We start from the raw sequence: 13,716 nt of genomic DNA, 5'->3' as shown, positions 1-13,716 counted from the left end.
TGATGTTACATTACCCTGCAACTGTGAGGAATGCTATTTCTACTAACCAGGCTTAGGTCTAAATAGAGCTGTGTGGCAAACTCTCTTTCTTTCCAACTGTGTGACCTCCTGGAGAGAGAACAAAAAGGGAATCGGAAACAACTGAAGGGTTGCAAAGAGAGAAATAGTCAGTGTCCCACTTCTTCACCCATCTGGAGGCCAGTGTGTCTAAGGGAGTCAGACTGTGAAGTTTCCCTGGTGGGGAAACAGCAAATCTATCACCAGACTGTGAACAACTGCAATGTACTACACGATGAAGAAAGCCATTTCAGCAGCTTGTATTTTTCCTTTTATATGACTTCAAGTAGAAGAGTTCTTGGACACTGGTGATGGATTGTGGCCTTTTGGAACTTTAAGACAGAAAAAGTAACGCAGTGGATTCCTGACCCAGCCAGAACAAGAGAATCTGAGCCTGTAATCCCCAGGAGGACAGATGTCTGCATTTACCAGATTTGGTCTCTCAGGCTTTTTTTTTTTCCCCCCCTTCAAATCACAAAATCATTCACAGAAAGTATAGAAGGAGCTTCAGGATTTTCTCAGCACCCATATTCATACAACATGTCTCAACCTCTCAAAAACTATAGATACTGTTGGATGGAGATCCATAGCCTTCTTTGCGAACAATACAATAATATTTGATGCTTATAAAGGACTTGTCATAAATAAAATATTTACAAAAGACATCACAACCATTATCACCATTTTACAAATGAAGAAAATGAGGTAAAGTGACTTGCTCATAGCAGAGGGGAACTGGAACCAGATATTCTGTGTTCCTGCTAGATCACGTTGCCATATACATCCTAGCAGAGGTAAAATTATGTTACTCTCTAGGGCAAACTACAAAGAAGTTCTATAAAGAAAAAATCTGAATAAATAGAACAAGTGAAAAGCATTAAGGTTTTAAATCCTCTAAGACCTATACACTTTTTTTTTTTATTACATTCTTAAACTAGTTTAAGTCAATTTGCTACTTTTTTTGAGCATGATTTCTTAATGAAATAGAACTTGTGGGATTGTGCTGTCTATTCCTGCTAATAGTCTTTGAATCTGCTAACTAATTTAAACCAAATACAGAAAAGGTGTGGAAGTTTCAAAGGTAATTACATTCCCATAGATCTTAAGAGTGGTCCCAGATAGGGGAGACTTAGAACCAGAAGAGTCCTGTCACTAAAGACCCTGCCAGATATAGCAGCAGACAGAATTTACAGAAGATAGATGACAAAAATATTTTAAAAGAAAATAATCTATTTTTTGATGTTCATTAATCTTCAGTTTCCTGTAGCTCACTGTATGCACAAGTTTGTATTTCAGGCAGTTAGAATAGTGTCATCCTATCTAAAAGTGCAGCAGATTCTCAGTTTGGAACTGATGTTTCAAAGCATGCTGAAATCCATGTAGGTGCATAGCAATAAAAATAACATCTATTAGCTAGGTTTCTGGCTGGTTATTTTATTATCATAAAACAACTAATTCATCAAATTAAGTAATTGATCAGATTATAAGTTTTCAAAGAAATAAAGTTTTAAAGCTTTTACTTTTTGGTAGTTATAGGAGAATTTACTACCAACGTTTCACGATTTTTTTTTTAATTATCTTCAGAAATGCCCTTCCATATCAGAGATTAGGCCTTAAGTATATTATAAAAATTCAGTCTTAATTTGACCAAGAGTTCCCAAATTACATCTTCTTTTAAAAAAGATATTAATACATCAGATCTCTGTTGTCATTTCCATAAGCCAGATTCAACAAAAAAAAATATATTGCTAAATTTGTGGAACAAAATCTGAACTCACCTGTATGTTAAAAAGTAGCCCCTGTTCAAGCTGAGGAAGCTGAAACATTTGCAGGCCTATGGACAAAAATAAACTACTTCTGAATATCAATATAATATAGCACACAATCTCACATAATGATGTATTTTGTAAGAAAACCTCCATATAGTTTCTCCTATAGCTTCTGTCAATTATCATACAACACTGGAGCTATTTTTAGTACTTCTGACTGCTTTCTATTAACTCTTAAAAATTGCCCATTGCCCTTGAAGCTACATATCTAAATGAATGGAATAACTTACTGAAACATGCCTAGTCCTAAACATTAATATATGTCATTCTGACATTAGCATCTATCCATAAACAGTAATACCACAAACATCCATGAAAATACTGCAAAAAGAGGATGATAGTATGGTTATCATATAATTATTCTCAAATTAAAGCAAGGGTGTGTTAAGCATTGTTTTCTATTAGAAATGGTATGACAGTCTCCTGACAAAGATGAAGTTATCAGAACAGTCTTGAGATGCACATACATAAGAGAAATAGAAGCAACTGGTGCTTTTGTGTAGTAATAAAAATAACTACTCATACAGGGTCAATATTCTGAACTCAAATTCTGACTTCCACTTAACCATATGACTATAAATAAAAATGAAGTACATGTAGGTGAGAAAGACTCCTTTCACTCTGTGACACACTTAGGCCACTAAGCCTGTGACCAATCTTGGTATTTGAAATTCAAATGGGACATGCAAAGTTTTCACTTCAGAAGTGTTCTAGTTTTTCTTTTCTGCTTCAACTCCTCTACAAGTCTATTCCTTGCATTGGTGACAAATTTTACACTCATTTGCTTTGCAGGAGAGCAGGCATGCTAAAATCCCACCACTCCGTTAGTACACCCAATGCAGCAGACTAGTAGAAGGGTTACAAATTTCTTTCAACTTCGTAGCAAACTACCTGTCTAAGTTCAGGCCTGGATTGCCATTGCCTCATCACATTCTCTCAAAATTACTAACAACAATTTCTTTTCAGTCACAGAGCTGGATTATTCCAGGGCATTTATGTCTTTTATGGTGTTTTCTACATCTATTTGATAGCCAAATAAAAATTGTAGCTATGGCTACTCACAAGTGTTGAGGATTTTCCTGTGATGACAGTCCTCTTGGCCAGCCCTGGGGGTGTGTATGGTGTGTCACAGGTTGTTTGTCTTTACTCCAGGATGTCATTCAGCTCCGCTTATTCACATTTTTCTAAAGTGATAAAAAAACCTGAGGTTCCCAACATTGAAGTTTAATGAAGTATCTTTTCAGAGGTTACAGCCTATAAAACAGATCTGCACCAATGCTTACAATTCCTCTAGCAGACTAACAGGTTTGCAAGGTATTAAGAACATGTAACCAGAACCTGAATTACTGAATGTAATTATTTACCATTGCAAAACTGAGGACATCCATGGATTACTAGAATGGAAAAGGCTATTTTAGCTAGTGGAAGATTGAAGATACATTTGTCAGCCCTCAGTACAATCCTGCTGGGTAGCCTGGTCCTTCAGGGATTCAAACCAGACAGGTTGAACTGTAAGAACAGTTACAAGCCACTTTGGAGGAAAATGTCTCCAGAAATATTTACTTCGACTGTTATTTTAAAATCACCTTGTTCTTTAAGAATGCAGAATCTTTTTCTTTGAACTGCTTACTTTCCTACTTATGGTCTAAATCTTAGTCTATGTATGGCCCAGAAGAATTGAGTGTATTATGAAAAGTAGCAATTTATATGCAAATCTCCTGCTTTTTCCATGTAAATTATGTGGTAGCATTAGTGTATGAAGACAAAGGAGATTTTCACAAACAGAACAGTATTTTATAGCTATATGTAGATAAAGCCTACTTAGAAATTGTGATTTTTTTTTTTACCTTTCTTCCCATACTGTTTATCTGTAAAAAATAAATAAATCCAAACTATAAACATCACGCTTCCAACTGGAATAGAATCATTCAGAAATAGAGTGGAACTCAACATTACAGGCAACTTTTAAAAGTATTTGGTAAAGAATGGTAATACCTGACTTCCTTTTCCTTTTTGTGGGAATCAGGAATTCAAATCTCCTATGCAGTGTCACAAATTCCACCTTACACACAGATATTTCAGGAACACAAAAGGTACTAAATGTAGGTTATTGGCCCAAGAGCTTCACAGCACATAAACAGTTTGACAGGTATATCTTCATATCTTGTGGTTTAACTGGTATCTTTTCTATCTCAGTTGTACTACTTTAAGATTTTTTTATGAGCAAAGATCCTCTCTAATTTTCTACCCACTTTTCTTATCTGGAACCAGACTGGACTGCAAGCATGTCACAGTTTTGTCAGAGTGCAGAATAAAACTTATTCAGGATTTCTGTGGAAATATTGTGAAATAGTTTATTTTTCAATTTCTAAAAGCCAAAGACACTCACATACTAATACCATTGTTTGAGTCTGGAGTTGTGTGCTCTGGTATGTTTTGCAATACTGATACAGTTAAGCTCTTTGCTGTTTAGACAGTTGCATTCCTCTGATAGCAAGGTGGAGTGGGATACAGATGCAATGGTATGTTCATGGACTGAGAGGAAAAATCAAGTTATGTAGAAAGCACATTGTACTAGTACTTGATCCTGAAGTCACAGATGTCACAGACATTTTCTTTGTCTGTAGACTGGTCTTCCAGAGGAAGTGCCAGAAAACAAGTTATTTAGTGACATTTAAAGCTACGCTAGACAAGTGGCTAGAAAATTCACTACAGGAAATGATACTCTATTGACAAGGGAACGATCTGTATTACATAATGGGGTGGATTCTGCTCACGCTTACTCTGGATTAACACTAGTGTGGCTGAGATAAAAATATGACCCCAAGGGCCATTTCCATCTCTCTTTCTCATGATCCATTTTCTTGCAACAGAGCTTTAAGGTTATGAATACAGTGAGTTATCTGAAAGAGACAATGAAGAAAGTTCTTATTCAAACATATGGGTCTTCACTAAAAACAGACAAGGAGAAATTACTGTCAAGCTATTTGCTTTATAATGTGTTCCATTGTCTCTCAGAAATAAAGACTCCACTTTTCTACACTCACATCTGCAATTTAGCCATTACTGTATTGTACTTGTTGGAATGGCAGTTTAAGAATCTAAATTTGTTAATTTTTTTTATCAAGCGGAAGCAAACTTTCTGTATCTTTTTCAGTTTCTTATTCCTTTTACCCAAATTGTTCAATTTCACTGTAACTCCAGTTTTTTGTTTCAATCCCTAGAAATTACCCTATTCCCTTACTGCATTTCTGAGCAAGGTTATCTTGTTCTGCCATCTAGTGAATCATGCACAGAATAACACGCTTCTCACCAAACAACTAGAGACATCTGAAGAGCTAGTAACCAGTGTGATTTCTTTAAAATCTTTATCTCCTATATGTTTATTCTTTCATAAAACCCACAAATAAAAGGTTCCACCATGTTGTAGATTAATGTATCTTTTCCCTAAACAGCTAAACCTATTATTGTAATTTACCATTTGATTTACAAGAGGTTTAACAGATTTCACCTTGTGACAGGTAGTAATTTAAGCATTACCCACCAATGTATTATAGCAAATGGTTTGATGTAGGCAGAAGTGTCTTCTTTCAGTGGTATATTCCTGTGATGAGTACTTGTGAATAAAGTTTCTGGTGTGCCAAGGTAGTTAAACTGCTAATATGATGTTTCGATATTTACCAGGCTACATTGATGTTAACAAGAAAAGCTTTCTCTGTTTGAGGATACACTACAAAAGCAAAAATATTTCCTGCAAGCCAGCTGAGCTTCCTTTTGGTTAGTAATGCAGATTTCAGTCTCGTTTGGACTAGGTGGCCACTGGTTTTATTGTGTTAGATGACTGCGTTATACATACAACCTACAAATAAATATTTCTTAATACACTTACAGTCTGATCCAAAGCCCACTGCAGTCAGTGAAAAGACTTTCAGTGGCTTTAAACTGGCTTTAGTCCAGGTCCTTATTCTCTAAAGAATTCTTAATTGAAAATTAAAAAGATGCAAGTAAAAGAATCAGGTGCAAGAAGGGGACAGCAGATTTTATCCAAAGAAGTGCTACTCAGGCTCATGTAAGGATTAGATTGGAATTAAAACCCTATGAGTAAGATCATCACTCACAGAAAGCACAGTTAGCATGCAGCTTAAAGCAAATACCGACACAGTGAAATACACAGTTTCTGTTACTATTGCAGAAACCTTCTTTAGACAAACCTTGAAAACAACACAAAGGATCTAAAAAAATCACCACAGAAAAAAAATAAAACCATACCAAAAGGACCTCATATTTTCTACCTTCTAGAACTGAATTAATTTGCATAGAAGCTACACGGTCTTGGCCAATATTAGCAATTTAATTTTGCTGTTTGTACGGGAATTTCAGAAACACACCAGGCAATGTTTGAATGCACACACACCAACAAAAAAAACAAACCGAACAAGCAAACTGATCACTTCAGTCTTTCATTATTACTACTTGTTTGGACAATGGGAGGAAAATATTTTCTATTCTATAAAGATAAACAATACTCTCAAATCAAAAGATTCAGTCATTTTAGAGCTGCATTGCCATGTTAGCATAATGCCTTTGGGAGATGCCATGAGCTTTTGTTCACTGATAAAATTAGCTCACCTGAAGGTTTTTTCTGCCATGAAAGAGGTTTTATAAGCAAAATTAGCTTTTTCATTTGCTGTGAATGGCATAAAAAACATTTTTATCTACATGCATATACATAAATATATATTTCCTGAAGTCTAGAGAGACAGGACAAACATGGGTAAAAAACTGTGCTTGAAAATGTACTTCTAAGCTACTTCCAGAAATATAATATCATTAAACTGAATGCCACAGTTCAGTACCCTGCAAAAACATAAACCAAACCCAGAAGCAAGCATCCTTTTACCCTGCAGAGAAGGCCCTGCCTTACGCCTTACTTGCAGGCAATTCAGAAAAGCAAGTTCAATCTCAAATCACCTTCCACATAATTGTGCTCTTTTGTAATAATGTAATATACAACTACAACTAAAAATTACTGACTTTGTGGAAGTGACAGCTGCAGATGGTAATATAGGGGGCTCTTTTCCTTCTCCATTTTGAGTTTCTGTATTTCTACCTCCTCTTGACACATTTGTTCATAATGACATCTAAGGTAAAACCCATTACAAAGTTTCCTGTGTTGAACAGTTCTGGTTCATTCAAAGCACAAACTATTCTTAGCCCAATTTCCTAAAAAAATAATGTTTCTATGCTCATATTCTAGATATAGTGGTTTACCTGTCTGTCCACTAATAAGTGCTGATACTAATAAGTGGTCAGTTTACAATTTGACAAAAAGTTAGGAATCCAACTAATGTTAATTTCTTAAAATTACATCAAAAAACAGCTGGAATGAGGAGAGATGATAGATTTAGTGTTCTGGGGAGAAAAAGACTGCAAAAGGGATCATAGCCAGCTATTAGATATCAGGTACTTTATCCCAGTGGTCCCAATGCAGGACATAAATCTAGAAAATCAGGTTTCATCAGCTCTGCAGTTCACAGGAACTGTTTTGCCTGCACTCTTGCTTGTGTGAACAACTTCACGCTTTGGGCATGACAGTTTATTCCATGGCAGCACTCGGGATCCAGCTGTCTGAGCCACGCACAGGCAGGCACAACAGCACTCTGAGGCACCCCTGAAGGCTCAGACACGTGAATCAGAATGCTGCACACAAATACCAGCCAAGCAGATGAATCAATCAGTAACTACTACTACTTCAGTAGCAGTTACTTTTAGTAAATTGCACATTTATCAACAGAAAATCTCTGAGCACAGATAGCGAGTAACTGACAGCTGAGACTTAAGATGCTGCAGTTGACTCTAGGAGCCTGGTAAATGGAGCACAGTGGTATCAGATGCACTCAGGCTCCTTCCAGAAATGAATGCCTGCTTGCTTCAAATGCAAAATGTTAAACACAGAACTTTGCAACAAAACTAAAGTAAGACTCTCCTGAACTTCCAAATTACAAGGATTTTTTCTCAAAGTTTTATTAACTGTTAGGAAGGTTGGACATCCGTATCAAAGTGACCACCTCAAACACAGATGCAGACATCTTCCAGTATGGGAGAAAACAACTAACATCATAGCATATAATATGCTAGTTTTCAGTATCTGAAGAAAGACATTGCTAATGGATGTCCTATTCAAAGGACTTCTTGCTTTCACTGAAAGGAAGTGCCTCATGTTTTTACATCAGCAGAGTGATGAGCTTCCATTTCAAGGGAGTGAAAGCAGCACAGCAGCAATGCAGCCCCTGCACTGGTTAGCGAGGGGATGGCTGGTTTGCAGAGGCAGAACGGACAGAAGCAGAAAGGACCCAGTGATTCTGCAGGGAGGAAGAGACAGAAAACATGTGTCTTGTCACACAAACCACACGAAGTTAACAGCCAATCTGGCAAAATAGGCTGGATAATGTTTTTTAAATGTGGCATTGTGTAACTTTAATAGTTTTATTATTCAGGTATTTATTAATGCACAGGGGATTTACTTTGTTTCCATACAATTTGCTGAAGAGTCTTAGATCTAGTCAGAGATTTTCAGGGTGTTTAATTTCTAGAATTTAGCCATTGATTTCTTCAAGTTTATGGAACTCAAGGGATATCCTGGGTTTATTGAATTTGTTGAGAAAAATTCTTCATACTTCAAACTATCAAATAAAAGAAGAAGAAAAGCATCTTGATAACTCTATCCCACCAAAACCAGGACAATAGGACAAATAAATCTAACTGAAAAAGATTTTGCATATATGCAAAATTTCAAACACATTTTATATACAGGAAATCAATAAATGATGAAAACTCCATCCTTTTCTAGAATTCTCTCACCAGGTAGAAATAAAGACATATTCATTCTACCACTCTCCCTTCATTTTCAGCAGATGTGGTGATACCAAAAACCATGTTCTCACCTTTTAAGAATATAAATTTTCTGATAATACTAGAGCAGAAACTGGAATTTAAGCTTAAGTATTACAATTCATTCCCAAATTCTGGCCAGAATCCAATCTACCAAACTCTCAATCTGGAACAAGAAAGAAGAAAAAAAAAAAAAAAAAGAGGGACAGAAGGAAACATAGACAGAGGGCAAGAGAGAAACATTTGTCTTCTGTGTTCTCCAAAGTTTAACATGTAATGTCAGCGCCATGCCAAGCTGAAATTTGGCATAAATAGCACAACATATTAACCACTTCCTAAAAATCACAATACTTTTTCTCTATTTCAGTATTCATACCAAAAATCAAAATATATGGAGGCTATGCTTAAGACCCCTGTCACACATTACATAAAGTTCTGTTGCATACATTATATTTTTATTGCTTTTTACTTCCTTATATTGTAATTCTTTCAGAGAAGTTAGAAAATAGCCGGTAGTTTTGTAGTTGGGAACAGAATACTATGATTACACAGGCTTACACATTCAACTGCATTTCTGAGTTTGTTCGCTACCATTGTCATCACTATCAGCATCAGCAAAATAACTTCCAAAACTCCTGGCCCACACTCACTTCTTCACACCTGCCTTCAAGTAGCACAGAGCATACAAAACTTACTCAGGTATTCTTGGCAGATGATGTCCTATGAGAAGCATCCCAGGTTGATTTCAGGACAACATGACATAAATAAAGGCATGCAGAGATATCAGAAATTGATTAAATTGGAATTTGTTAAAGGAAAATCAGTGCTAATCATAATATATGTAGGATGGGGGGAACAGTGAGAAGAAAACCATCTAAATTTTAGCTGAGCAGAAATGCTGAGATCTATTTCTTCCCATATACTCAGAACACAAGACTAGTCAGAGTTGGTACCAGTGAACCCAGAAGGAATCTTATTCCTTACAACACCTGCACTCCTGGTATACTTCTAAAAGAGGTGCTAGAAACCGTGCGCTGACCCAGCCAAAGCCCATGGATCCTAATCACTGAATGTGGTTGTAGCCTTCAGATAAAAGCCAGACTTGTGCTGAATAAAATTTTATCCTGGGGATTCCATTGTGGTTTCACAATGTGTCCGAAAGATGAAGGGACACTTCTAAAGGATATTTGGATGTTTTGTTACCAGACTGTTCAGATAAAAACTCATTTGTGCAGTGCTGGAGCTGCTGTAGGTATTACAGGTTTCTGGAAACACTGTTGTAATTATTCCGACTTGCTGGGACTAGGACCTTCTGCTTCGTAGAGATCAAGGCACTGCTGACTAGCTGACTGGTGATACCATATCCCTACAGACAACCCACTTCAGTGATTTCAGAATCGAGCTTTTACTGTCCAGGCAGTTGCAGTTCTACATTTCAGATATGGGGTACTGCGTACCTTGCCTCTGGCAAATTTTTGAAGCTTTTTAGTGCCAAAAAGTTAAAAAACCCAAACCAAAACCAACAACAAAAAAAGCACACAACAGACAAAAAACTCTGTACATTATATTCCAGTAAGTGGCTGAAAAATCCTGCATCACCTGACAAATGCACAAGACAGAGTCTGAAACGCATGGAAGCAGTAAGAGCTGCTGACACAGCACATGAAGTCATTGCCACCTGAGGAGATCCTGGCGCAACGCCCACTGAGAAGCAGGGAGAGTTCCAGTTTCATTCTGACTGCTTGTAGTTCAGGAAAAGTGAATGAAGTCACCTGCATATCAGACCAACGTTGGAGATCACACTCAACACTTGCTCTCTTGTCCTCACCCAGTACTGTGAAACACTTCACAATGTTGTGCTCTCAGCGTGACTCCTGGCTACACTTCCTCCCAGGCAGCCAATTCTGCAATACGGTGTGAACTTTATCTAGGAATTTAAATAAGAAGCAACTGTACTGCAAATCCAGTGAAAAAACATGGTGGAACCGAGCCTGTAGTTCCACTAGGATTGCATTAGTTTAGTGTGTTTGCAGGTGTTTCGATGTACTATCACAGCAATGCAAAAGAAGAAAACAATTAGGTGGGAGAGAAGTGGAGTGAATTACAAAACAATTTTTTACAGATCAAAATATTGATACTTCAAATCAAGGGCTTCCATGAAGTGGCAGCTTTCATTTTAGAGCAACAAAACTGAACTAGCTGCACATTTCAGGAAACCTAAACATTGAGCACTCATCCCTTCTACCCCATCAATACATTATAGCTTCTGGATGCCCTTACTCTCTGTTCCTGAAAATACAGTCTAAATCATGAGTTATCTCAGCAGCGTTGCTTCTCAAGGCCTTCTGTAATAGATTCCTAACTTCACTGCCAAGAAGCGTGGCCAGCAGATCAAGGGAGGGGATTGTCCCCCTCTACTCCGCTCTCATGAGACCCCCCCGCCCCTGCAGTGCTGTGTCCAGCTCTGGGGGCACCAACATCAGAAGGACACAGACCTGCTTGAGTGGGTCCAGAGGAGGCCACGAAGATGATCAGGGGCTGGAGCACCTCCCCTGTGAGGACAGGCTGAGAGAGTTGGGGGTGTTCAGCCTGGAGAAGAGAAGGCTCCGGGGAGACCTTCTAGCGGCCTTTCAGTACTTAAAGGGAGCTTATAAAAAAAAGATAGAAACAGACTTTTTAGTAGGGCTTGTTGTGATAGGACAAGGGGTAATGGTTTTAAACTAAGAGAGTAGATTCAAACTAGGCATAAGGAAGAAATTTTTTATGATAAGGGTGGTGAAACACTGGAACAGGTTGCCCAGAGAGGTGGTAGATGCCCCACCTCTGGAAACATTCAAGGTCAGGTTGGACAGAACTCTGAACAACCTGACCTAGTTCAAGATGTCCCTGCTCATTTCAGGAGGCTGGACTAGATACCCTTTAAAGGTCCCTTCCAACCCAAACCATTCTATGATTCTAAGAGACTTTTCATGTTCCACATGTGCTTGACTATTCTCTAATCTATAATCTACAAAAATAATTTGAATGCTAGAAAACAGACACAAATAATGCTCCTTTGGCTAAGATAAATCAGGTCTAAGAGTGGGCAGAAGCAAAGAGCAGGAGTCTTCATACAATATCTACTTACTAAGAGCATGAAATAACAGATGACTGTGGTGAAGCCATATGTTTCTTAAACAAAACAAACACTCTGTCAGAGTGGCCTTACATGTGATGTCCACACAGATGTCCCCACTTCTTTCCTGTTATATTTTTTTTTCCATCAAAAGTAAAGTTTAACAACAGAACAAAATCCCTTTGACTTCACAACAAAATGAAGAAAAGTACAGCAGAACTCAAGGTGTGGGAAGCAGACTGGTGTACACTACAGTTGAACCAAATAGCAGAGGCTTCCCCTAAAATGCAATCTATGCTGGCCCATAAAGCAATTCGGTGACTTTCTGAACCATGTTCATATTCAAAGGCATTTTGAAAAATGTTGTGAGCTTACAACTACTACTTCAGGACAATACCTCCTGAAGCGACAGTCACAAGTTCAAAACTCAGGTAGCAATTTGATCAGCAACTTGCAAGAACAATAAACGGGGAGAGAAGCCTGCACAGCCATGCCTCTCTGTGCAGGGAAACTGATGGGGTTTAGGCTAAACCAGACAGCTGGCAACTACTCCACTAAACATTTTGGCTTCAGGGAAAACAAAACCAGAGCCTCAAAAACAGAACAGTCCAAGTTCTGCTTCAGTGTATTATTTCAGAAGCTGACATAAATAATTTTAGTGCTTTTAAAGGAGGGGAGTAGTCTTAAAGTTATAAAATCCATAACGTTTTTCACATTTGTTCACAGCAACACCTGCTTGAAGGATACGTTATTTGCTGAAAAGGTTTTTAAAAGACAGGGACATCGGGCCCTTCTGATCTCATCAATTGCAAGCCACTATCCACACTGTACATTCTCCACTGATTGTATCTTCAGCTTTGTTTTGGTTTAAACCCTTATGTTACCACATTAACTATAGCTCTAGACAGCTTCTTGGCCCAGGCTCTGAGACTTCTGCAGGGTCAAGGCAAAGCAGTGGACCTCTTTATGGTTTCATGACAGACCACAAAAAACACTGCATAGCTACCCGCTGGTTCTGTTTACACATTCTTTCAAAAATGCATAACAGCTCCAGTCTGCTCTGCTGGCTGTGCTGCTGAAGGTGTGGCTGGTATCACCCCACAGAGGCCATGAAACCCAGCTGAGATCGCTGACATGCTCTTTCTCATACTAACAGAGGGGGCTGTTGGGACTGGAACACTGGGAGTACAATATAGGATTGCAAAATATGCATTTTGTGAATGCTTATTCTAATATTTTTATAATTCCAAATAAAAAATATGGTGATAGCCTGGATCCACCGAGATCAGTACAGGGTTTTTGACAGACTTCAAGAAGTCCAGGCTTTCGTGGACAGCATTACTTTAGTTCATCAGTGTAAAGAGATATACAATAGGAAATCAATACCATGGAAAATTTAAGACAGCAGAAGATTTAGGAAATGTAGTATAACAATGTATCGTGTCCTTCCTGGTCTGAAAACATATGCTAGGTTTGCTTATTGGAGTGACCACACTCTTTAGGTTAGGACTGGGCTCCTTACAGCGTGTCTGACAACTCAGAATGGCTAATGGCAACAGAAACAGCCCCCTTGCCCTTAATGAAAAGAAAACAAAAAATGTCACAGAAACACCGTGACAGAAAAATACCACTGCAACATGGAGTGGAAACAGTAGTAAATATCATTCAGGAAAGCAACAGGAATGAGAAATGAGTCATGCCTGAGAATGCTCACAAGGTATGCTGCTATAGTAACTGCTGTGAGGAACTTGAATGGAACAAGCTTGCTTCATGCTCGTTCGCTCTATTGATGGGTGGTCATTTCTAAAAGGATCATGGGTTTCC

This window comes from Strix aluco, chromosome 9 (genome assembly GCF_031877795.1).
Source record: "Strix aluco isolate bStrAlu1 chromosome 9, bStrAlu1.hap1, whole genome shotgun sequence".
In the NCBI taxonomy this organism is placed as follows: Eukaryota; Metazoa; Chordata; class Aves; order Strigiformes; family Strigidae; genus Strix; species Strix aluco.
This window is presented reverse-complemented; position numbering follows the sequence as displayed.